At 53.7% G+C, this 26592-nt stretch overlaps 1 protein-coding gene across 10 annotated transcripts in view; it reads right to left on the bottom strand.

Moving 5' to 3' along the window:
- Positions 1-26592, bottom strand: part of PITPNM2 (phosphatidylinositol transfer protein membrane associated 2) — a 145348-nt gene that overhangs the window by 100146 nt on the left and 18610 nt on the right. For all 10 annotated transcript variants that reach the window (XM_047088217.1, XM_047088218.1, XM_047088221.1 and 7 more), the window contains exon 2: positions 11093-11199. The gene's annotated coding sequence lies outside the window, so the exon portion shown is untranslated. The remainder of the gene's footprint in view (positions 1-11092; positions 11200-26592) is intronic.

Below are 26592 nucleotides of genomic sequence, written 5' to 3'. Positions count from 1 at the left end.
CCCAGGTCAAGGGCTGAGACCCTTGGGGGTCAGTTATCTTGGCTCCAGACCCGGGTCACTGGCAGGGGGCCAAGCCTGCTGGACAAAGTCACCCCTCTGGTGACAAGGGGAGCCGACGGTGGCTTCAAGCCGGGCGTCTGCGGACCGCAGCTCAGCACTGCCATCTTGAGAAATCCCACTTTCTCGGGCGTGCACCCACACGCGTACGTCCCAGTTTTACAGGCTCAGTTAAAAACAAAAAAAAAAATCTTTCAGGTATGCACTCGACAAAGCAAGATATCGGGACGCTGCCATCAGCCTGCCCCCTCCTCCCCCCGCCTCCGACCTGTCATCCACATGAAGCCAGATGAAGCCCTTTTCTGATACCTGCATCAGAGCGTGACATTCCCGGGATAAAAGCCCCTCCACGCTCCCCTCAGCTCTCAAGAGGACATCCACGCTCCTTAAGCAGCACACGACCACCCACACACCTGGCTCCTTCCCTCCACCCTGCCTGGCCTCCCAGCACACCCCCTAACCAGACTCACAGTGGGACCCACCATGCCTCCATGCCTTTGCGTAGGCTGTTCCTTCTGCAGGGAAGGCCCTCCCCGCTTATGCCGACCGCACCTCAGCTGTGGGGTGAACTTGGCATTGCATGGGGTGAATGCAAGTACCGGCACCCGAGACCTTCCTCCCTGGGCTCCCTGCCCCATCCCCACAGGCGTGTAGCACCATCACCACCATGGGCAGACCCTGTCCCGTCCAGTGTCCAATGAGCTCCTGAGAGTGGGGGTTCATCAGACAGTTCATCTCCGCTCCCTGCCCACCCTCGGGGTTAAAGCCACCAGCTCTAGGATCTCTAGGATAACCGTGGGGCAGGGGCATAGCCCCTCCTCCTCTGCAGGCCTGGCCACACCCCCACGCAGCAGCTGCCCACTCCCCATGTGCAGGCAGCAAGCACGAGGGCAGGGTCTATGCAGGCAGTGTTACTAAGTGTGACTTCTTCCCCGCACCGGCTCTTCTCGCACACTCCAGCTCTCAGCCTTTGTTGGCCAAGGCCACAGGGGGCGAGCGGGCTCACGGGAAGCCGCTTCCCCGGCTCGGTGATTGCACAGAAACAATATTTGATTCACGGGGAGCTCACAGGATTCTTGCCAGCTTACCGACTACTCTCCTCGTCCATGAGAAGTAGCTCTCGGGCACGCGTCCTGTTCCTCACTCTACGCCAGCCCCAGCTACCTGCTCCCGCCCAGGAGGAGGCAGCGGGGAAATGGGCAGGAAGGAAGACAAGAGACAGGAAGGGAAAGGGCCAGGGAGCGACCGGACCCCTCCCCTGCAACGCCAGCCTAAACAAGGGTCACTCCCTCGACTGAGCAGCGAGGACAGGGGAAGCAGAAGATAAACAAAGCTGTGCTCTTGTCAGGAGGGTGGATCGAGGCAGGGAGGAAGCAGAAGAGGAGACAGGCACGTTGCCGCCGGGAGCCCCAGAACCACCCACGGCCCAGCCCTTGTCTGCGGGCAGCCCTGCAACAGGAACCAGGCCTTGGGGGGACTGAGCTGAGGAGAGGAGCTGAGCCAGACCACGGTTCTTAGCACAACATCCTGTCCCTCCGGCGTAGCTGTCCCTAGGACTCCCGCGGGGGCCACTGGCCATTCCCCTTTGCAAGCTACTCTAAGGAGCGCTACGGGGGAGCGACTCCCAGCAAGCAGCCCATCTGCACGAGGTCCCGACACACCTGCATCCTCCCCTCTCCCTCCTCTGCCCCCCGGGGCCCCCAGGCACACGTGGGCTTTGGGACGGAGTCGGCAAGGAAATCTGTCTTTCCACACACGGCTGGTGGCGGCGTGGCTGGGGGGGGGGGGTGTTCTAGCAGACTTATTTATAGCCAAGTACCCCGTCCGCACACTCTCCAGTACTGCCTGCCTGCTTGCCTGCCACTGGGGCTTTTCAATCCGCGTCTATATTTATCCCCCGAAGCCGTTGGGATAATGGCGAAGCCAGAAATAGCCTTGAAGACATTCACGTGAAGATGATGGGCAGGTCCCCAGCTCCCAGGCTGACCTCACCCCCCGCATCTGCTGCTTGGCAGTGGGTAACAGGGAACAGCTGGATGGGCCGGCAAGGCAGCTGAAGCCAGATGGGAACAACATAATCCCTCTTTCCCTGCCGGCCACGGCCCTCTGTAGTGGTGCGGTGGACGAGTACGGAACAATACATCTCAGCTGCCGGGCTACAGGGAGACCAAAAGTGACGTGATCTCCTGATGGACGTCAGTGTGTTAATCAGCTCAGAGACAGAACGGAGACTCAAAGGGAGCGGGCAGGAGGGCTCTGCAGGTTCCCGGACACGCGCTCACAAAAAAGCAGGTCACCCATGCACCAAGGTTGCAGGGACACGCCCTCCCGCCTCGCCCCCTCCCACCTGGACACAGGCGCTCAGCTCACAGTGGAAGTATGTGCACGGTCTCCAGCTTACCCAGCCACTTTCCACCTCCTGGTAGGGAGGACAGTTCGGAGACAGCCTGGCTGGGCAGGGAAGAAGAGCAGGCACCTTAGGGGAACCGGTGGGCTTTTCCTGGTCCTTAGTTTCAGCATCCTGGAATAAGTCACCTTCTGGGATAGGGGACAGGCACTCATTTGAGCACCTGATGTATTAATAGAGGAAGGAACAGAGTGCAGCTGGAATAGAGAGAAGGCACCAGCTGATAGCCTGATGGGGAAGATTTCATAGAAGAGGGGGCATTTTGGTTGGGCTTTGAAGGATGCATAGGAGTTTTCCAGGAGAGAAGGGGGAAAGGCACAGGGAGTATCATGAGCCAATGATTTAGTACTCAAAGTGCATGGTCTGACTGGGGAGTGGCAGTGGTAGGAGTGCAGGGTCAAGGGTGGTGAGATGGAGTCAGACTAAGAAGGGCTGGGCCCCATCACAGATCTCAGGAGCAGAGCCTTTGAGCAAATGGGATTGAGGAGACTCACTCAGCATCCTTGTGGCTGTATCTGTGGCCTGGGTGGGGCGTTCTCTGACAGGGCCTCTGGGCTGGTCCCTGACACCTCCACCCAGTATGGATCTTTAGCCCCTGGGAGACCTACCCTCTCCCTCCTTTCCCAGTAGGAGCCCTCGCCCATTCTGGCCCAACTCTCCATGTCTGTCAGTATTTTTTTTAATGTGGGGGCGGGGCCTGGGTGGCTCAGTCAGTTAAGTGTCCAACTTCGGCTCAGGTCATGATCTCGAGGTGGGTGAGTTCGAGCCCCGAGTTGCGCTCTGTGCTGACAGCTCAGTGCCTGGAGCCTGCTTGGATTCTGTGTCTCCCTCTCTGCCCCTCCCCCACTTGTTCTCATTCTCTCTCTCTCTCTCTCTCTCAAAAATAAACATTAAAAAAGGTTTTTTTTAATGTGCACTGTAAAATGGGACGGCTGCTTTGGAAAAGCCTGCAGCAGCTCCTCAAAATGTTAAAGATTGAGTTACCATATGACCCAGCAATTCCGCTCCCCAGTACATACTCAGGAGGAATGAAACAGAAGTCCACACAAACGCTTGTACATGAATGTTCACAGCAGCGTTATTTGTAATAGCCAAAAATAGAAGCGAAGCACGGATAAATCCTGAAAGATGATGCTGAGTGAAAGAAGCTGGTCACTCAAGGCCAAATAGTGTACGATCCCATTACACGAAATGTCCCGAACAGGCAAATCCATAGGGACAGAAAGCAGATTAGTGGCTGCCAGGGGGTGGGGGAAGGGGAGTGACAGCAAAGGAGTACGGGTTTCTTTTTGGAGTGATAAAAATGTTCCAAAAACCTCTGATGGTTGCATAAGTCTGCAAATATATGAAATACCATTGAATGGTACACTTTAAATGGGGGAATTGTATGCTCCATAAATTATATTTCGGTCCAGCTGCTTGCTAAAAAATCACCAAGCAGTACAAAACCAGAAGCGTACAAGCCCAGCATGCTCGGGGAGACAGAGCAGGGGGAGTCCCTCCTGCCTAGGGCGGGGGCAGGCTGGGCAGGCTCGGTGGCCACACTGTGGCATTCCGCTGGCTGTTCACGTCTCCAGCCAGGCCTGTCCCCAGCTTCCTGTGTCATACACAGAGCTTAGGAGCTGGCACGGCATGGGCCATTCTTGTGTAAAAGAGGGGACTCAGGCCGTCTCATCTGGGGCAGGTGCATCCTTAAACACCCTCCTTCACACTCTGCCTCCACAGCTCCAAGGGTCCCCAGCCCCAGGAGCCTTTCCTGACCTCACAGACAGAAGGAGCCGTTCGCTCATGTGCTCCGAGCCCCACACAGATCTGGATCAGAGAGCTCTGCCAACTAGGGGCACAGCTACCGGTCCCTAGGCAGCTATAAGCCCTGGGATCTATAGTCAACTCTGCTTGTTTGTGTTAGGCAAGGAACTTGTGTGTATTAAGCACCTACTAAGTGCCAGGCACCATGTGAGATGCTCTACACTGGCTTTCTCATTTGCTTTCTTTCCTCCCGTCAGTCCTTTCAAATCTAGGCCATCTTTGTGAAATGCTTTAGTGGTTGAAGAAAACGTGTCCCTGACCTCAGATATCCCCTTGTGGCAGGAGTAGAGAGCGGGTCATGGGATGGGCTGGCCCTGGGGCAACTCATGCTGTAAGAGATGTCCCTCCTGCTGAGATGCCGTCTTATCTCATCCTCGCCCACTTGGTTCCACTTAATAAATTCATTCACAGCAAAGCACCAGGGAGTGAGTGCACCATATTTCCCAAGAGTATCTGTAACTTGAAAAGGGGGCATTTTGGTTGGGCTTTGAAGGACGCACAGGAGTTTACCAGATGGAGAAGGCGGAAAGGCACAGGAAACAGCACGAGCCGATGGCTTTAGTACTCAAAGTGCGTGGCCTAGAAGGGCAAAGCTCATCTAGAGGGAAGAGGGGAGGCATGGTTCTCCCCCGTCAAAGCACAACTTGGATTCATTTTTACCTCTGGCACATAGCACAGCTCAGGCACACAGAAGGTATTTAATACATGTGAGATAAATGACGGCCCAACCTAAGGCCATGCCTCCCATCTGGGAACCCACCTCCCAGAAAGCTGCTCGATGAGAACAAGCCGACAAACCCCCTTTTCTCAGGGAGACTGAGCCCAGAGGGGAGGTGTGAATCCTGAAACCCACCACCGATCTGTGGGCACAGCACCCAACTCAGTTGTCCTAGACAAGGGGTCTACACATGAGAAGCACCGCAGGAATGAAATCCCCTGTCAAGCCATGTCAGCCCAGGGCAGACAGGCCCAGAGACAAGCTGCAGCCCACAGTAGGGAAGGAAGGGACTCAACAGCTTGTGCCTGGTTTCCTTGCTGTCCTCGCACCTCCTCTGGCCTCTGAGGACGACGCCAACAGAAGGACAGAGGCTGGCTGGACACCCAGCCCACTGGGGCTCACGCCTCTCTTCAGCATGTGGCCGGATCTCCCACCTCCGGGCACCACACGCTTGTTACCCGTGGTCACAGGGCGCTAACCAGAGCACAGGGCAACGAGAACCGTTTCTGGAGACAGCTGAAAATCAATCAATGGAAGCAATTTCCAAGCTGTCATTCCTCGATGGTACATTTATTGTGATGGGGACAGGTCAAGTTAAAAGGCCGAAAGAAAAATCAAACTGGGTTTCCCTCCTTTGGCCTATAGTTTCAACTTCACCAAAGAGAGCCAAAGCAAAATCTGTCTTTACCTTCATGCTGGGGAGTCTAAAGACAACGCCCAGACCCCCCTGTGCAGAGCCGGGAACTTCACAGGCCTTGTTCTGCATCGCGAAGGTCACAAGTGACTTAAAGTTCATCATTAGAGCAGGCTCGCAAGCTAAAAATAAGTCACCAGCCCTATTCACAGAGAGGCACACAGGAAGTCCCAGCGATGAAATTCAAGGTTGCCTCCCAGGGAGTATAATCAAGTTCAGGGTGCCACTGGGTCGTCACAGTTTAAGTGAAACCTGTTCTAGGTGACACAGCTGTAGGGCATTGAGATCCCAGCCCCCACCGACCCTCGTTGCCCCCTCTGTTACAAGAGATGGACTGTGGATTTAGCCCGACCCCCTTGGTGTACCGACGGCCTCTGGCTTGTGTTCTCTGGGGTGTCTGGAGATTGAAGAATCTGCTCAGTGCCCGGCCTGACCGTGGATAGAAATCCCCCCAGTGTGGACAGCTTGCCACTGTCCCAGGGGCATATGGGTTCACCTGTCTGTCTCCCCTGAACTGTTAGCGCCTCGAGAGCAAGCACATCTTATCCCTGGCCTAGCACTTGGAAGAAGCTCAATAAAGTGTTAATAAAATGCACAGGAACACCAACTGATCTGCCCCAGAGCTCAGACATGGCCAACCAACTCAGACCTCTGTCCGACCAAGTCAAAACACCATCCCAGAGAGAGCTGTTCCAGGCCCGGAGCACCCAGAACTCTCAGCTTTCAGAGCCCTGAATTCCTGCCCGCCGGTGCAGTCTGCCAGGACCCCACACTCAGCAGCAGGGTTCGCAGCCAGTCCTTCCCTGAGCCCTCAAACCCCTGCACGTCCCCCGCCCAGAGCTGTCCATCAGTTCAGCTACAAAAACACTGGACTTGGGGCTGGAAGCCTGAGTCTTGGCTCTGCCACTAACCAGCTTGCATTGTGACTTTGGGCAGGGACTTCCTTCACCGGTCCTCAGTTTCCCCAGAGGGTAAGCAAAAAAAGCTGACCTCCTGAGTCCTTCCAAGTCTGTGAGAACCTGTTTTCTAAAAGTCCACACCACAGGGCTTGCCTGGTTCCCTCAGAGATTCCTTGAGGCCCTACCTTTAAGACATGCCTGGAGCCCAAGTCCCTCACTACCTCCATCGCAGCCCCTCTGGTCCAGGGCCTGCCACCTCGGGCCCTGGTAACAGTCTCCCCGTTGGCCTCCCCTCTTCCTCCCTCCACCCCATCCAGTCCATTCCCAGCACAACAGCCAGAAACCATCATATCTCGCTCAAAGTCAAAGTCTCAATAAGACCTCCAAAGACCTGCTGCATGTGGGCTTTCATTTCTTCTCCAGCCCCTTCCCCTCCCTCCTTCTCTCCAGTTTCAAGAACATCCCGGACAAGCTCCTGCCTCAGGGCCTTTGGACAGGCTGTCTCCTCTGCCTGGATGTTCCTCCTCCAGATAACCTCCTGGCTTTTTCTCCTTTGCCGCCTTTAGGCCTTTGCTTAACTGTCCTGAGAAGCCTTGTCATTCATTTAGCATTAATTTAGCATTGATCCCCATCTGTCAGTCTTACATAGTTTACTGCATTATTTGTTTACTGCATGTATACCCACACTAGACTATAAGCCCAGGAGGGCCAGCATTTTAAATGTTTTATTATCCCTTTATACCCAGCTCTCAGAATCGTGGGTACTCACTAAATATTGAATGAACATATGACTACAATGCATTGGATGAATACATTTCGATCATCTGCAGGTTCCATCGTGCTGTTAAAATTAACAGTCTGGGGCCACACAACCTCCAGCTTGAATGGCATCATCTCAGGAGTCCCTCTGAGAATCCCAAGCTCTGGACACTGTCTCCAGGAATCAAAGTGATTGTTCCAGTCAGGTCTGCGGCTCAGGAAACGTGGGGAGGAACAAAGCACGGAAATGACCCAGAGAACACTGACTGGACCTGGTCCCGGTGGGTCTGAGGGTCAGTTCATAAGCAAGTGCTTCCAGATGCCTCCTTATAAACATGGCGTCCGTCAGTGCACGACCACGTGGGGGAAGAGCAAGAAATTCAAGCAGTGGGCCCATCCTCAAAACCGAGTGAAGTCAGAGATGGGGAAAGAGGGAACAGAAGGCAGCCAGAAGGGGGGTGCCGCCAGTGCCGAGAGCCTGCGGGCAGAACTCCGGGGGAGCCCCGGCCGGGACTACGGAGGCTGAGACAGGGCCACAGCCTGGCCTCACGCGGCCTGAGGGAGGCTGAGCCGGCTTCTCACGCTGGCTCTGCCGACCCTGGAGTGTGAGAGCCGAGTGCACTGCAGCCTGGCTCTCTGAGAGCCACGGTGCACCTGTGCAAACCTCCCCAGGTGACCAGGAGCAGGGACCCGACACGCAGCCGGAGGAACGCATTTCTGCCACCTGGATGAAAACATAGTATGCTCTCGGGAAGACGCGCACCACCTAGTCAGCGGGCAAAGCCAGGGAATGGCTTCCCAGAGGCCCCTGAGCTGAGGAAGAGCAGAGAGGCCGTAGGTGGGCAGGGAGGCTCCTGCGATCTCTCTGCTGAAAGCCCCTCCACGTTCCGGCCCAGGTCCCGGGCAGGGCTGGCTGCGTGTCAAGGGACCACAAAAGAAAAAGAAATATGGCGGAGGGAAGTCAGGAGGGGACAGGAGGGGGACTCAGATCTCACCCAGTTCTCTCCCAAGCACTGTGGGGGGACAGCAAAGGAACACGGGAAGCGGGAAGCATCCTTGCTCTAGGACACAACACGGCGTCCCACGGCCCTGCCTCCTGACCTCGAGCTCCTGCCTCTCTGTGCCCAGGCGAGCTGGCTGCAGCCACGGATCGTCACCGACCTAAACCCCGAGGGGACAGCCGCTAGGGTGGCTCCGGGCAGGGTTAAGCTTCTGCAGGTGAAGGAGAAGAGCCCCTACCCTGCCTGCGGTCTGTGTCCTGGGCTACAGGGAGGCTGGGAGGCCAGCACGGGTGGCAGGGACAAAACATGTGTGTCAGTGCTGCTGTGGGCTGAGGTCCTGCTGGTGACATCCGCTCTCTTCCTCCTCAGGAGACAGTGACCTTGCTGAGGCCTCACAGAGACAATGGCAGGAAGCGCCCCTCCCTGCGAGTGTGGGGAGTCAGGAAGGAAGTGAGGACCCTGAACCTGTGCCTGCGGACCCTCCCCCACCCCAGGCCCCCACCCGAGGAGGTTAAGGTCAAATGCTAGAAGCTCTGCCCACGGGCTCAGCTCATGGCAAACGTCTTCAGCTTTGCCCCGGGTTGGGTGGGTGCCTGAGGGCAGATGCTGTCCCCCAGCTGGGACACCCCCCTCCCCCTGCCTCTTTCAGGCAAACCCTCTCTGCAGACGGCCCTGCATCCAAGTCAAGCAGATGAAGAACACAGGCAGGCTGAGCGGAGAAAACAACTCCAGCAGCCCCCTGCCCTGCACCCACCCCACCCCCACCGTCTGGAAGGAAGGGCTCCTGTTCCTTTGGAGCAAGAGCTCCTCTAAAAATAGACCCTGTTCCTTAAGCCCTTTCCTTCCTCACCCCACTGTGGGGATGAGGAGGGGATTTCACATTCTCAGCCACTGGGGAAGGGCTGCCTGCCGATACCCATCACCCCCCCACACACTCCTGCCAGCCAGGGCCCAGGGGTCCTGACGCCTGTCAGGGCCACACACTCCCAGGGGGAGTTCAGAGGTGGGTAGGGGCAACCATGATCTTCCCCTGTGCAAAGAGCAGAGGTGAGACCGTAGGGCAGGGAGTGTTCCTGAAGCACGAGAGCCTAACTCCACGCGGGCAGGACTCCCATCTCTCTGTTCACAGCTGTGCGCCCAATACCTAGAACAGCACCTGGTCTATGTGGATGAAGGACGCAATAACTGTTCACGGGATAAACGAGTGAAGCACAGGAATCCTTGAGAACTCTTGGGGTTAAGTGGGTCTCCCCTCCCAGATCAGGTGGCCACAAGGCCACCATCTCTAAAACCACGTACGTGGGGAATGCAGTTGTAAGGAAGGAAAAAGAACTGCCTTCTGGTAGAAAAGGAAACAGGAAGCAAAGAAGCTGTCGTCAGAGCTCAGGCCTCACAGGCAGAGAAGGGCTCGCCAGGGCCCCGCAGGCCAGCAGGACATAGCAGGATGATGAGCGACCTCGGGGAGGCTCAGGGTCAGGCCTGCGTTCCCCTGCCAGCCCTCCCCCAAACCCACCCTGGCGGCTGAGATTCCGAGACTCTCACACAGTGAATTAACACAAGACAACAAAACAAAAATACAACAGAGCACTCTCCCTCCTTAGCACTTGGAGGCCTTTTTACAGCAACTGGAAAGAATGAGCAGTTACAGAGAAAACAGCCTGCGGTGCCAACATGGGAACCCAGGAGTGAGGGGGACACAGCTGAGGCCTTGTCTGCCCTGCCCTGTTCCGCCGCAAGGAGCAGAGGCCCAGGGGAGGCAAGGGACTGATGTGAAGCCAGACCGCAAGGAAGGGCACAGTCTGAACCCCATCTTTTGGGGAAGTCATGCCATATTTGGAAAACCATGTCATGTGCTTCAGGGTCTAGACTTGGGCTCCAATCCCAAGCCCACCACTGACTTGCTAGGTGACCTTGAGCCAGACACTTGCCATCTCTGAGCCTCAGCTTCCTCGTGGAAAACGGGGTCATAATGGACCCTGTGTGCTTAGCAGGGTCAGTGTGTTCACAGCGTGTTTAGCTGAATAGTGTCCAGCGAGAAGTGTTTGCTGGAGTTTAGAAAAGGCAACACCACTTTACCTGCTCTACCCACCGAAGGCCTTGGCATGACAAAAAGGGGACGGACAGAGGCCTGTGCCAGAGACCCGGGGACAGGAAATGGAATTGGATGGACAAGAAGCCCAGGAGGATCCAGGGCAGAAGGGGAGAAAGAACTAAGCACAGGGAGGCTCCACCCCTAGTCCTGGGGCTACCACTGACTCCAGAGAGGACCTCAGACACGCCACAGCCCCTGCTCGGTTTCACATCTAGGCAAATGTCTACGTGAAAACACACACAAGGTTTTTTCCATGTCGCCAATCACAGCTTATGGGAAACGCCGAGAGGCAGTGCCCAGCCCCTGCCCTCTGCCAAGGCCGAGGAATCCCAAAACTCCTGTCCTGCCGTATTTCCTGGGGGTGGGGAGCCCAGGCTGGGCCAGGGGGTCCAAGAGAAGAGAAGTTCCTCAGGGTGCCCTGTACAGTGGAGAGTCACAAGGGCCACCAGAGGGGGGTTGTATCATATCTGGCATCTAAAGGAACCACAGACAGAACATCAGTCCTACCTACTTAGTGAGCAATCAATATTTGCAAGAAGCAGGATCGATTAATACAATCTACCCCATTAATCAGATAAAGTCAGATGTTTAAGAAAGAGGAAATAGCAAGCGAGCCCCAGCTCCCCCAAACTCCAAAGCCAGTGGGCGGTCCTTACCTGTGGGTCTGCGTCAGAAGGCTCCCTCGACGTCCTGCTGCAGGAGGAGGGACGATTCACTAGGCACACGGAAGGGTGTCGGGGACCAGGAAGCACGAGTCAGCATCCTGCAGGGAGAAGCCCAGTCGGGGAGGAGGTGAGGCGCCTGGGAAACTCACCAGGAAACCCACAGGGCCTGGCCTCATCCCGAGCAACGCCAAAGACCAGAAATTTAGCTGTGCCTAGGGGACAGGACAGGGGACGCTGGGCTGAAGGAGTCTTCTCTCGACAAAGGGGCCCAGTCCTTTCAATCACGGAGGCTGATGCACCCGGCACTGCCCAGAGCTCCCTCTGCTTAGGGAGACAATCAGAACCCCACACCCCCCTGCACACACGCGAGCTTTCTTATCTCAGAAGCCCAGCTCAGAGCTCTCGGCGTCAAACCTGAGATTCCTCACCTATCAAATTTTGGGACTGCAGGACCCCAGGCTGCAGAGGGGAGGCAAGTGGAAGAAAGGGGGGAACGGCAGCCTGGGCTTCTTGGCCACCAGCCTCGAGCATCCTGGTGCCCGGGGCGGGGTCACGAGCAGCGTCATGGGGTGATGCAGATAATTCTCTCCTTCCCATCAAGTCCCTGCAGTTGGGCGGTGTGTAACTGGAGACCCACCTCTGCCAGATATCCAAAGGCCAGAGATGAGCACTGACAACAAAACGGAAAAGGTGGAGAAATGGATTTTGGGGGAGTCCCGGGTACAATCAGACTACGAGACGTCAGAAAATCCACAGGCACTGCTAAAGCCGCCACCCAACCCGGGGCTCCCGCCGTGGCCCCACACCTGCAGCTCGACCTCAACATAGTCTTGTTTGTCTGACATGCCTGCCAGACCCCATACTGAGCCCAGGAAGTGGGCAGCAGCCGGGAGGCCTTCCCCTGACCATGACTGGAAGGCAGCCTACCCACCCCACCCCCTGCGTGGGCCATAGAAGCCATGGTTCTTCAGGAACCAATCCCCCCAGGTCCTGAATAACCTCACGCCAAGGGCTGAGGCCAGGCGCTGGCGGCTCTGGGGTCACCAGCCTGTGCCCGCAAGGGGCTAGTATCCTCGACAAAGGTAAAGGTAAAGTAAGGGGCATTTTGTGGTGGCTCGGGACAGCAGAAGCGATAAACTGCCGAATGAGGGCACAGGCAGTAAGAGTTCAGAGGAGGGAGAGAATCTAACTGGGGACAGCACAGCAGTGGGAGGTGTGGCTGCAAGCAGCGGAGACCAGCTTTTCACACGCCCACCCGAAGCGGTGCGGGCCCACACTCCCGGAGGAGGCTCGGCCAACTCTGAAAAGTCCTCTTTGGGCTGGGCCTGCAGGGGTGAGCCTCCATCTTGGCCCTGCACCTGCCGCTCCTGTCCACGGCCGCACATACACCCCCATATGCACGCCGGATCCCGAACGAACAACACACCTCAGGGTTCCCAGGTTCCGGGCCCCCGCCTGGGCACGTCGGGCCCTCCAGCGTCTCTCCTCTCCATTGCACCAAATTCCACAGCTCACCGCACACACGCCCTGCCTCCATGTGGTGTCTCCGTTCTGTTTCTTAGCGGCCATCACAAAACCTCCAAACTCACCCCGTGTGAGGTCAGCCGTGAGCCTCAGAGGTAAGGAAGCCCACTGAGAGGGCAGAAGTTTGCCATAGCAACACAACAGTCAATGGCAAGCCAGATTTTGGAGGCTGGCCCCTCTCCACGCCACCGTGACGCCTCTTGTGGGTGAGAAGGTCAGCTGTGACTCACAGCCGGCAGAATGAGACCGGCAGGGGCTGCGAGAGAGAAGCGCAGGCTCCTTACAGAGAGGTGCACCGCGGGGAGATCATTTTTCTGACTCAAAAAAAGAGAAAGCATTTGAAGTCCAGAAAGTGAATGCAGGATCAGCCTAAGAAGCCGGTCAGCTCCTTGGGGGAACCTCTAGGGGTGGGTGGCGGGAGGCAGGAAAACATCACGGGGATTAAATAGAAGATGCTGCTAGGTGACTCAGGTCTCCTCCCGTGACCCCTCGCACCAAAGGCAAAAAGCAAATCAGCCCTCTCCCTTCGGGAAGATCAGAAGTCAAAGTAAAACACAAGCCTCGTGGCTGAGAGCTGTCGCGTGCATGGTCCGTGCACACCTGTGGCTGTGGCCCCAGGGAGGCGGGGTTCCGGAACCCATTAATATGCTGGTGGTGAGTTGCTGATTATCAGGAAGAAAAAGAAAACGTTCTGTGCCTTCAAAGTTTTTCTCCCCGGGTTTACTGAGATACAACTGACAAAACGGTGATATATTTAAAGTGAACGAGGATGGGCGCCTGGGTGGCTCAGTCGGTTAAACGTCTGACTTCGGCTCAGGTCATGATATCACGGTTTGTGAGTTCGAGCCCCGTGTCGGGCTCTGTGCTGACAGCTCAGAGCCTGGAGCCTGCTTCCGATTCTGTGTCTCCCTCTCTCTCTGCTCCTCCCCTGCTTATGCTGTCTCTCTCGCTCTTTCTCTCTCTCTCAATAAATAAACATTAAAAAATTTTTTTTAAGTGTACGAGGTGATGTTTGACATACTGCAGAGGATTCCTCCCCATGGAGTTAATTCACACATCCATCCCCTCCCACAGCAACCCTTTTTGGGGGCGGGTGTGGGGAGAACATTCTATCCTCTTAGCAAACTTCAATCATACGATACAGTATAATCAACTACACTCATCACCTTACAGACTAGATCTTCTCCTTCACAGAGCAAATCTAAATCTTCAGGGAGCACCTGGGTGGCTCAGTGGGTTAAGCATCCGACTCTTGATTTCAGCTCAGGTCATGATCTCACTGTTTGTGGATTCGAGTCCCGTGTCAGGCTCTGAGCTGACAGTACAGAGCCCGCTTGGGATTCTCTCTCTCTCTCTCTCTCTCTCTCTCTCTCTCTCTTCTTCCCTCTGCCCCTCGTCCACTTGCTCTCTCTCTCAAAATAAATAAATAAAGGTAAAAAACAAGATTTAAATCTTACCTCCTGAGTAATTTGAAAAACGGCAAGGGGAAAAAAAAATAATAATAAAACCCACCTTTTGGAGGAGTCAGAACCGCTTTCCTGAAAATTTTTCAGATCCCTGCCTGATTTTGGTCAGTGGACGTGAATTAGTAAGTGAATCTGTTTCTCTACCCAACTTCTATTAATAGGCTATCAGTCTCTCCTCATCCCACTAAATAAATGTCAAACAAACACTTAAAGAATACCGGTTTGCTGGGGTGCCAAATTACGAGCTTGCCCAGACGTCTGCGTGTCTCAGGCTGGCCCTGGTTGAAAGCATAAGTTCCAAACGAGTGGGTGGTAGAACTGAAGTTAAACACTGTGGTTTCCATCCCCCGTTGACATGGAGACCGTGAAGCAGGCGGCGAAAAACGTGCAGACGCGGACAGATGCAAATGGCAGTGGGGCCGCGGCACGCCGCACAGGTCGCTGGCACACGCTGGGGCGTCTGACTCCACCCTGAGACATGGCTTCTGATTTTTTGCTTTACTGAGATATAATCTGCATGCCATACATTCACCCTCCCGAAGCGCCCGATTCGGCGGCATTGAGCACATTCACAAAGCTGCGCGGCCCTGAGCGCTACCCACTTCCAGAACGTATCCTTCGACCCCAAAGAGAGACCCACACCCGTTACCACCGGTCACTCCCTGTTCCCCCTCCCCCAGTCCCCGGTAAATGCCGCCCTGCTTCTGTCTCTACGGATTTGCCTGTTCTGGGCGTTTCATAGAAGCGGGCGCGTCCTACGTGGCCTTCTGCGTCTGGCTTCTCTCGCTTGGCATCACGTTTGCAGGGTTCATCCGTGTAGTAGTGGGTGTCAGCGCCTCATTCCTTTCTGTGGCCGAATAATATTCCTCTGTATGAACACACCGCGTTTGGGGCTATTGTGAATAGAACTGCTGCCGTGAGCGATCACATACAAGCTTTTGTGCGCAGGTGTGTTTAATTCTTTGGGGTCTCTACCCAGGAGTTCCTAACTTGTTGATAAAATAATTTAAAACAAGCATTACATCTATATTTTTGAAAACATAAAAAGGGTGCGAGGTGAGCCTGAGTTTCAGCCTTGTCCCTGTTTCCCGGAACAGGGTTCCCCTGCTCAAGAAGCCAATCCCAGTCCAGGTAGATTCTCCCAGAAGCAGCCTGTACGTGTACACACACACACACACACACACACACCCGTACTTAAAGATTGCTTACAGGAAACCTGGAGACCAGGTGAGGCTGGAGTCAGCCTCATAGGCTTTGGGAAGAGCCCAGGGCCCAGTGCGAGTCCCATCTGAGGCCACTGAGCAATGAAGAGGTGACACGGCTGGGTGGTCTGAGGGCAGGTCTGGGGTGGCCTCTCAGCTGTGGCCTCGCCTCAAGCAACTTAAGCAGTGTGCTTAATCTCCCTGGGACTCAGCTTCCTTGTCTGTAAGAGAGCCCTGACATGGGCCCCTACTTCACAGACCTCTGCCAAGAGCCGGTGAGCTACAGGATGCGAGTGTGGGTGCCATGCCTGGCACACAACAAAGTGCTCACCCTCTGATCTGATCCTCAGTTTTCCCATCTGGAAAACGGAGGCTTGCACAGTTACGTGTGGACCGCACGAGACCCCTGGGTAAGGGCCCAGCATGCTACCATTTCTGAGTGGCGGGTGCTCAGGGAAGTCAGAGCTCCGGAGCCCCTCCCCAAGGAGATGCCAGATCTCCCAGCTCCACACCCCCCCACCCCCACCCCCCGCAGCCCTGACTTCTCCCAGTGGTGACAGAACAGGTGAGTCTCTCCCACAGGCACAAAGGAATCGCCTGCATCTTGGACCCCACACCTTGGACAAGTCACTGGATTTCTTACTTCTTGTCCCTTTCCACCACCACCGCCCCCACCCCCACCCTCCCTTCTGGACCCTTCTCTCTGCTTTCTCAACAGACACTCTCTACTCTGGAGCTGAGCTTCCTTCTCTGAATCCCAGACTGTCGGAATCAGCAGGGAAACCCTCAGAGACCTTCAAAGTGGAGAGCCCTCGAGTAAGGAAGGAAGCATTAGCAGGGCCATCAGAAAGCTGTTAGGAGCAATTTTCCTCCCAGCTGGCAAAAGGCAAAGCAGAGCCTGAGAAGAAACCCAGGGCCTGGGAAGGCAGAACAGGGAAGGGAAACTGAAGAATGTTTCCTTGGGCGTGCAAAAGTTCACGGGGGAGAAAACCAGCACGCACACACACACGCACACACACATGCACACTCACAACACAAAGGAGAAATTCTTAGCCTGCAGCAGTTGGTAGCATTATGTAAAATTCCAAGCCCACAAAAATATCATTTGGATGATAAAAAGTTAAATTTAGCTAAGTACAGAGTGACTAATACTATGAGGGACAGGCAGCACCCCCAGTTGCCTGGAGCGGATACAGCTGGCTTCTAGAAACTTTTGACAAGTAACCAGGGCCTGGTGCGGCACAGAATAACAGATTATATAATAAGAGGCACAGTCATTAGCGATACAAAACAGACAGCGAGCGCTGCAGCCCCCCCAAGGGAGGGGACAGCAGGGCTCTGGCTTGAGCTTTGCCGACGACGGAACCTCGCCTCTGGAAGCCGGGGCCACAGGCATCTGGGCATTCGGAGGCATCCGAGAGGGGAATCGGGCCTTGGAGGGGTGTGTGCGAGCGGGTCCACCTGCCTCTCCTGCAAAGATCTTTCCCCAGAGGGGTCGTGGCAGATGGTTTCTGTGGAGGGCCCAATGAGCTACAGCCTTGTGGAGTCCCGGTCCTTAGAATCTAGTCTGACCCCAAGACCTGTTTTGACCAACAGAATGTGCTGGAAGTAACTCTGCACCAGGTTCAGACCCAGGCCTTCAGGAATGCCTGGCTAAGAACTGAAGGCACAGACGCAAACAGATATTCACACACCTATGTTCACGGCAGCACCATCCACAATAGAAAAGGGTGGACACAACCCAGGTGTCCATCCACGAACGAATGGATCAGCAAAATGTGTGGTCTCTCCATACAATGAACTATTACTCAGTCTTCAAAAGGAAGGCCATTCTGGATGAACCTGGAGGCCACTGTGCTGAATGAAATAAGCCGGTCACAGGCCAACAAATACTGCATGGTTCCGCCTATCTGACATGTCCAGAGGAGTCACGTTCACAGGGACAGGAAGTAGGAGGGTGGGTGCCACGGGCTGGGGGAGGGGAAGGGGGGACTTGTCGTTGAACAGGGACAGAGTCTCAGTATGGGAAGAAGAAAAGAATCTGGGTATGGATGACGGAAACAGTGGCACAACAGTGTGAAGATACCTAATGCCACTGAACTGGACACTTAAACACGGCTAAAGTGGTAAATTTTATGTTACGTGTATTTTACTACAGTGCCTGGAGAAGTGATGTGGAGGAGAACCGCTGTCCCAGCCAAGAGCCCCAGCAGATAGAGGCGAGTGCCAGCCCCGACACGCCAGCCCCGGGAGTGAGGCCATCTTGGAGAGGGATCCTCCACCCCCGGTCAAGCTGTCCCAGCTGACACCAGTGGAGCAGAGATGAGGTGTCCCCACCAAGCCCTGCCCCAACTGCCACGCCGTGAGCAAATAAATAAAACGGTTGATGTTTTAAGCCACTAAGTTTGGGAGTACTTCGCTGCAGCGATGAACGATGAACACGGTGGTCGGGCGCTCTAATGGCTTTGGGGGAGATTTCTATTTCTAATGTGGGACCAATGAAGCTCTTTGGTGCTCTCACAGGTGAGTCACGAAGACAAGGCAGTGCCTAAATAAGTGCCAGGGAGAGACTCCTTTTCCATTCCCCAAACCCCAACGGAACACAGGCTGAAATCAAACAGCTGCTGTGGAGGCCGGGGGTTTCTCCAGTGATGCGTCGCAGAAGCCAGACTTCTGCTGGCTGGCTCAGCCGTACCGTCCAGTATGCTGTGAGCAGAGATGCGCCCTGGGAGTCCCAGAGAATGCCCCCAGATGTGGTGCTGAGACCAGCGTTCTCACTGGCTGACTCCAGGTGGACCAGTTCCCTTCTCCAGGACCCACTTCTCCATGTGCACAGTGAGGAGGCTGGCCTCTAAAGGGCCTCTCCGCTCAGCTCCAACATTCTGCGACCTCCTAGTCTGGGCAGAAGGGAACACGGGAACAGAATCCAAAGCACTGAACAAAGGCCAAACGACTGTGGCACCCAGATTTACAAGGTAGGCACACAGTCTCCTCACCTCTGCCCCCTGAGGATCCCCGCCCTCACCTCCGTGCCCTTCACACGTTTGTTCGTTCCACAACACTTGCCATGCCACTCCGGCTCGGTCCAGTTTCCTCTTCCTAAATTACAGCTGGAGCCCCCCAGGTTCAAGATGCGTGAGGAGTTCTGGGAGCAGCGGCACGTACACCCCTTCCAGGCCTGGCCCCTAAAATGCCCACGTGATCCTCAATGCCCTCTCTCTCTTCGTTCACCAGGCAGCTGACTGCCCAGGTCCAGTGGAGGACCCCAAGGGAGCCCCAGGGGATGACAGAAACACCACAGGAAAGGATGTGGGATCCCTGAATCACCACACAGAGGCCACCCCCAGCCCATCCAATTCAACTGCAAGAGTGAGAACAGCCTTTGTTGGGATAAGCCACTGAGACTGTAACAACGGTTTGTTATAGCAGCCAGCAAACCTATCCTAACTGATACATTCACCAAACCGTTACTGCGCGTCAGGCGTGTGAAGGATGCACAGGAGAATCAGGCCTAGGCATCACCAGTGTAGTTAACAGTTCAGGGAGATCAGGTACAGCCCAGTTCTGCACCCGCCAATCACAGGCTAAGCACGTGATGAGAGTTCCTGCATGTATGTGAGCTCCACTCATACTACCTGCTTCTCAAAACCTTACTATGTAGGTTTACCTCCCCCAAAACACTAGATGAGTAAAGAACGAAAGAAACCAAAATGGACGAGAAAAGCTATCCTGAGACTCCCAAGGACAATCCACAAGCAAATGAGTTACAATCATCATCGTCATCATCTTAGCTGTGTGCTTCCTGGTAGGCAAAGCAAAAAGGGAAATATTCTGGGTCACAGAGCTTTCACCAACGGTGAAAAACATACTGGTTCAAGATGAGAAACAAACTCTGTCCTTGCTAAGAGCTCTAAGGGAATGCTCTCTGGGGTCTCCACGTGAAGGATCCGGTGTCTGGGCAGGAGGCAGCAAGAGGAGGTCAAGCTCGCCCGAAAAGCTATCCTTGCCTGTGGCCCAACTGGCTCTTGACTGCAGCAAGCTCCTGAGTAATTCTTCATCCTTAACGTGAACACGGCAGCACCATGATAATGACGGAAAATATTTACATACCGTACCACTGACGGGTTGTTTAGACCATCTGGCTACTAGACGCAGTAACTATTGTCACACACGTGCCCGTCCACAAACGCTGTGCCTTGGTACCGATGATTCAGGCAGCGACCGTCTGCCCCATCCCCATCACGCTCCCAACCCCAGGGACCCGAGAGAGGGGTGGGTCTGCAGCCCAAGTCTCAGCCGGCCTGTGCCCCGCTGGCCTCGGCCACTGCAGGCGGGGAGCAGAGCTCTCAAACTCCCACCCTCTGCTCTGTCTGGGCTGAGCACCGATAATAAGTCTCCCTTCCATTTATCAAAGACTCCTTCAGGGCTCGAGTGCTCTAAACGAGGCTTCACTCAACATGACCGCTCGATGCTGCAGCCACCTGGGGGGTTTCTCCAGTGATCCCACGGGGGCTGCGGCAGATTCGCAGGCAAATCCGGCCCTGTTGGCTCGTGTCGGAGGCCCCTTCTACTGAAGCTTTGTCACGCTCGGGCGTGGGGGCGGGGACGACGATCCGGTGTCACAGCTCCAGGAGGATGGAGGGCGGCGGCCTCAGCCATCCTTCTGTCCCCGTGGCTCTGCCGGGTTCCGATACCACGCTGGATTTCTGGGTTGACATCAAATGTTTTTTTCCTTTTTTAAGAAATTTGGGGTGTCGGGTGGGTTGTTTTATTATTATTGTCTTAATTTCAGCAAAAGCAAAAAAGTCTATTCGGAGCCTGTTCAAAAGTAGCGATTTTCTTAATGGGAAGCATATGCTTCTGCCCACATGAGGAGCTGTGTCAGCTCAGCGATCACAGCGGCCTGTGGCTATGGCACGTCGTGTCACCTTCTTGACAGATGTGAGTCAAATGGAAACTCGTCACAGGTGCCTGCACAGCCTCCGGCGGTGGCTTCGCGCTCTGACACCGGTTTTTCGGATGGGCGCACCGTAGGAAAGGTGGGGCTGTGTTTCCGTCAACCATGAACCCACAGTGTTCGGGTCTTTTCACGATTACCCTCTAAGACGCAAAATGCCCCAGATGGAGTGCTGGGGGCCAGGGCAGCACCCGGACTGGGCTCCAGCTTTCTGTGGCCACCTCGCCTCCTGGAATCTGAGTTTGGCAACGGAAGGCGGGGTGAGACTGTGTGACTTGGAGCAATCACGAGCTGGTCGTCCAGTCACAGGGTGGCTCCAGTCACAGGGTGGCGGGGACGTACTAGCCCGGGTCAGGGGGCTCTTTGTGGTCTTGCAACCAACCCAGGATCCTGGTCTTTCTTGGGTCTGGTGCTTCTCTCTCTGCAAGTGAGGTGAAGGCCACAGACTCACCCAACGGAGACAGGGCCCTAAAGCAAGTCATAACCCACGGCCAGACAAAGCAGGAGGCCCATTCTCCGCAGGAGCAACCTTGCCTGAGCGAGAGTCTGCTCGCGCACCCATCCACACCCTCTAAAATCAGGGACTTCACAGCTCGGGTTTCCCGACGATCGTTACACTTTGGGGTGACGACTGCACCGGTAACACACGCAGCACCTCAAGGAGGCTGGTGGCCGCTGTGCAGAAGTCCAAGCGACCTCTGTGGGGAGACTTTCCTTCTGGCCAGAGCCCTGGAGCCCCCGCACCTGTTCTGAGCCTCTGCGCACTTCCAGGCAGACACCCGCTCCGCTTCCCAGCTTCTAGGCAGGACCAGGCAAATGCTCTTTTTGCAAAAGTTATCTGAGCCACTGGGGACACAGAAAATCGTGACAAAGCTCGCACCCAGTTACTGCTTGCCAGCTTCACTCATACCAGGCCCAGAAAACACCCAGCGGCAGGCCTGGGACAAGCACCCTGTTTAAACACAGAGCGATGACACAGGTGAAGGTGAGTCCAGCACCTCAGGGTGGAGAGTAGGTCAGCCTCGGGCCTCCCGGGTCACACATGGGGTCTTCTCAGGGACCACGGAGCCCCCGCAGGCCCAGCCAAGCGCCTGCCCCAGGGAGCTCTCTGTTTCCAGTCCTCAGCGTCTCCTGACCGCTCTCACACCCGGGGAGCGGTCCGCGCCAGGCGCCGCCACGCTCTCAGCAGTGCAAGGTGACCCGCAAACACGGCTAACGGGGCAAGCTGTTCAAAAAGCTCCATCCATTCCTCTTTTCATTCTTGGGTTAGATCGTTCCTATTTTTCCGTGTCCTCTGCTCACGGGAGGATGACTGGTGCTTCTCTGTGTGTGTGGTCGATTACACGGAACATAACATGCGCCACCCTAACCGTCTGAAGTGCACAGTTCGGCGGCATCAGGCGCACTCATGCCGCTCGCAACCCCCACCGCCCATCTCCAGACATTTTTCCGCCTCCCAAGCGGAAACTCTGTACCCCTTAAACACATGCTTCCCGTTGTCCCTCCTCTGGCCCCTGGTAACGTCTGTGAATTGTACAGCTCTTTAAAAATAACGTTCTTGGGGCGCCTGGGTGGCTCAGTCGGTTAAGCGGCCGACTTCAGCTCAGGTCACGATCTCGCAGTCCGTGAGTTCGAGCCCCGCGTCGGGCTCTGGGCTGATGGCTCAGAGCCTGGAGCCTGCTTCCGATTCTGTGTCTCCCTCTCTCTCTGCCCCTCCCCCGTTCATGCTCTGTCTCTCTCTGTCTCAAAAATAAATAAAACGTTAAAAAAAAATTTAAAAAAAAAAATAAATAAAAATAACGTTCTTGGGGCGCCTGGGTGGCGCAGTCGGTTAAGCGGCCGACTTCAGCCAGGTCACGATCTCACGGTCCGTGGGTTCGAGCCCCGCGTCGGGCTCTGGGCTGATGGCTCAGAGCCTGGAGCCTGTTTCCGATTCTGTGTCTCCCTCTCTCTCTGCCCCTCCCCCGTTCATGCTCTGTCTCGCTCTGTCCCAAAAATAAATAAAAAACGTTGAAAAAAAAAAAATTTTTAAAATAACGTTCTTAGTCTCGCAGTCCACGGGTCCAAGCCCCGCATCGGGCCCCATGCTGACAGCTCAGAGCCTGGAGCCTGCTTCGGATTCTGTGTCTCCCGCTCTCTCTGCCCCTCCCCTGCTCGTGCTCTGTCTCTCTCTCAAAAATGAATAAACATCAAAAAAACAATAATAATAAATAAATAAAATAAAAATAATGCCCTCAGGGGCGCTTGGGTGGCTCAGTTGGTTGAGCGTCCAACTTCAGCGCAGGTCATGGTCTCAAGGTTCATGAGTTCGAGCCCCGTGTCAGGCTCTGTGCTGACAGCTCAGAGCCTGGAGCCTGCTTCGGATTCTGTGTCTCCGTCTCTCTCTGCCCCTTCCCTGCTCACATTCTCTCTCTCCTTCTCAACAATAACAAATAAAAATAGTGTCCTTACCTTGGCAAAATTATTTTGTAATTTTACACGTCCTGGTGTCATTTTTAAAGCGTCTGGTGCTCCTCAATACTTGGTGATGGACAAGCTGACAGAGGAGGCCCAAACCCCTCCAGGAAGGGACCACCCAGGCCACAACGTGCCTGATGGAATCAAGGGCCCCCTCCCTGCCACGTGCGAGGAGGCACCTAATGGGAACCAGCGTCCTTAGCCGGCTGTGCCAGGAACTCTGCTAGAGCCGCCCTTTGCGGTAGCAAAGGCTCTCACGGTTTTCTCCAGATTTTCATTTTACTTAAAAGCTCTTCCTTGCCTGGGGTTTTGAGGTTAAAAACCACTACCTCGCACTCACACGTTGTAAGTGGGAGTGTAAATTGGTGCTACCTTCACGGAGAGCAATTCGGCAACAGCTATCGAAAATAAAAGGAAAACACCCCTTGACCTAGCGCTTCTCCTTCGGGCAATTTATTCCGCAGATAGGAGAGTCTATGCGCACGAGCACCTCTGTACCAGGGCACTCGCTGCGGCCCTGTTTGCTGCCAGGCTTCTGCCATGAACAATATAGAGCTTCGTGAGTCGGGAGTCGGTTCACCTAATGATGGTGCATCATCCATCAGCCGAACACTAAGCCCATCGCTAAAAAGACCCAGACAATCTAAGTGAACCCACAGAGCACCACCTCCAGGATCCACCAATCGTTACGTCAAAACAGCAGGGGCACAATGGTAGGCAGCTGTCTGTGGTTTCGGTTTTCTGGGTTTTTTTCCTAAGTCATATATGTTCATATATGCAGAGAATCTTCCCGAAAGAATATACACACGCACAAAACTTAGCGACAGTAGTTGCCTCTGGGGAGGAAAACAGGGAGCCCACAGACCAGGGTAAGTCAGCTTGGTAACCAAATGTAAGATTATACGTACCCAAAGTGTTTTTCATATCAAGTATAGCTTTATCGTCTATTTTATTTATTTATTTATTTATTTATTTATTTATTTATTTATTTATTTATTTTAAGATTTTACTTGTAAGTAATCTCTCTACCCAATGTGGGGCTTGAACTCAAGATCCGGAGATCAAGAGTTGCCTCCACCAGCTGAGCCGGCCAGGTGCCCCATCCTCTGTTTTATTATTTTATCGTAACCTATGAGTTTTAAGTTCCATAAATCAAGCAACGTATCTTATTTATTTTTAAAACCTCGCCAATGTCTGGCATAACATCATGTACATTTTGTGTGTGTGTGTGTTTTGTCATTTTTTTAATGTTTATTTATTTTTGAGAGAAAGAGACAGAGTGTGAGTGGGGGAGGGGCAGAGAGAGGGGGAGACACAGAATCCAAAGCAGGCTCCAGGCTCCGAGCTGTCAGCACAGAGCCCGACGCGGGGCTCGAACCCACAAACCGCGAGATCATGACCTGAGTCGAAGTCGGACGCTTAACCGACTGAGCCACCCAGGCGCCCCTACTCTTTTTTTTTTCAACGTTTATTTATTTTTGAGAGAGAGACAGAGATAGAGACAGAACGTGAGCAGGGGAGGGGCAGAGAGAGAGGGAGACACAGAATCTGAAACAGGCTCCAGGCTCCGAGCTGTCAGCACAGAGCCTGACGCGGGGCTCGAACTCACGAGCCATGAGATCATGACCTGAGCCGAAGTCAGATGCTTAACCAACTGAGTCACCCAGGCGCCCCTGTCATTTTTTTAAATAAATGAAAGCATACGTGAATGAAGAGTGAAGAAAAGTGTTTGAAAAATTATGAACGTTCTTTGAATACTAGAAAACGGTGAGTCTTAAGTTGTTAGAGAAGGAAGAGGCAGGCTGGAAGCAGACACTGGCTGATAACTGATCATCTCAGCAGAAAAAGTAGATTCGGTAAAGGAAGAGACACACCACTGACCGTATGGTTAAGCTGACGTCGGGAGTTTACTGAACAAGGGAGCACCTGGCTGGCTCAGTCACAGCATGTAACTCTGGATCTCAGGGCCTTGAGTTCAAGCCCCACGTCGGGCGTAGAGATTACTTAAGTAAATAAATACATTTTTAAAAAAGAAAAGACAGGTTACTGAACAAGGGTTTTACATTTTTAATTTTAATAACTATGTTTTTAAAAGCCAGCATTTAATTGCTGGTGGGAATGCAAACTGGTGCAGCCCCTCTGGAAAACAGTATGGAGGTTCCTCAAAAAACTAAAAATACAACTACCCTACAACCCAGCAATTGCACTACTAGGTATTTACCCAAGGTATACAGGTGTGCTATTTCAAAGGGGCACATGCACCCCAATATTTATAGCAGCTCTATAGACAATAACTCAAGTATACAAAGAGCCCAATGTCCATCGACGGGTGAATAAAGATGTGATGTATATGTATAATGGAATATTACTCGGTGATCAAAAAGAATGAAATCTTGCCATTTGCAGCAATGTGGATGGAACTAGAGTTTATTATGCTAAGCAAAATTAGTCAGAGAAAGATAACTATCATATGCCTTCACTCATATGTAGAACTTAAGATACAAAACAGATGAACATAAGGGAAGGGAAGCAAAAATAATACAAAAACAGGGAGGGGGACAAAACACAAGAAACTCTTAAATATAGAGAACTGAGGATTGCTGGAGGGGTTGTGGGTAGGGGGATGGGGGAAGGGCTATATGGTAAGTCAGGGTAAGTCATTAAGGAGAACACTTGTTGGGATGAGCATGGGGTGTTATACGTAGGTGATGGATCACTGGAATCTACTCCTGAAATCATTATGGTACTATATGCTAACTAACTTGGATGTAAATTAAGAAACTAAGATAAATAATAAAAAAAAAATAAAATAAAAGCCAGTATTTAATGTTTCTTTGGATATAGCAGAATGCAAAGAAAATAATGAGTGGTCCAAACGATGAAACAAAAATTTGTTTTTTTGTTTTGTTTTGTTTTGTTTTGTTTTTGAAAGAGAGCACACACGAGTAGGGGAAGGGCAGAGGGAGAGAGAGGGAGGGAGAGAAACTCTTAGGCAGGCTCCACACTCAGTGTGGAGCCCGACACAGGGCTTGGTCCCACGACCCTGGGATCGTGACCAGCGGAAATCAAGAGTCAGATGCTCAACTGACTGAGCCATTCGGGCACCGCTTAACATATTTTTTAAATGTTTTAAAAGTTTGTTTGTTTTTTTAGAAAGAGGGGCAAGGAGGGGCAGAGAGAGGGAGACAGAATCCCAAGCAGGCTCCACACTGCCAGCACAGAGCTCGATGTGGGGCTCAAACTCACAAACCATGAGAGGATAACCCAAGCCCAAATCAAAAGTCGGATGCTCAACCAAACTGAGCCACACAGGTGCCCCTTAATATATTTTTTTTAACCACATTACAGCCCACCTTTTAAGTCCATGAACCACACATTCCTAAAGAATCAGGAAGTAGATCAAAAAGCCATCACTCCCCAGTGAGGTGATTACAGTTTTTAAAAGCTCTCCAGAGATGGGTGCAAACCCAGCTTGGGAACTCTTGCCTATTAACCCCTAACTCTTGCCCTATTAACCTCCATGACCCCGCCGGCCAGCTGGCAGCAACCTTAACCCTTTAGAAGTGGGCCAAGCAACACTGCCAGGCTTCCAGGAAAAAGCTGTCATAAAGCCCAAGAACTTCAGTCCTTAGGAAGTTGCACTGGGGGCGCCTGGGTGGCTCAGTCGATTAGGTGTCCAACTCCAGCTCAGGTCACCATCTCGCGGTTGGTGAGCTCGAGCCCCGCGTCGGGCTCTGTGCTGACAGCTCAGAGTCTGCAGCCTGCTTTGCATTCTGTGTCTCCCCCTCTCTCTCAAAAATAAATAAACATTTAAGACAATAAAAAAAAAAAAAAGAAAGTTCCACCGGCCCCCGCGAGTGGTTGTAAAACAATCGTGGTTAAACT

Source organism: Lynx rufus, unplaced genomic scaffold (assembly GCF_022079265.1).
Source record: "Lynx rufus isolate CCGP_SWC_20201006 ecotype Redwood Valley unplaced genomic scaffold, mLynRuf1.p SCAF_24, whole genome shotgun sequence".
NCBI classification, from domain to species: domain Eukaryota; kingdom Metazoa; phylum Chordata; class Mammalia; order Carnivora; family Felidae; genus Lynx; species Lynx rufus.
Note: the sequence above shows the minus strand (reverse complement) of the source record. Positions and strands in the feature narration are given on the sequence as shown.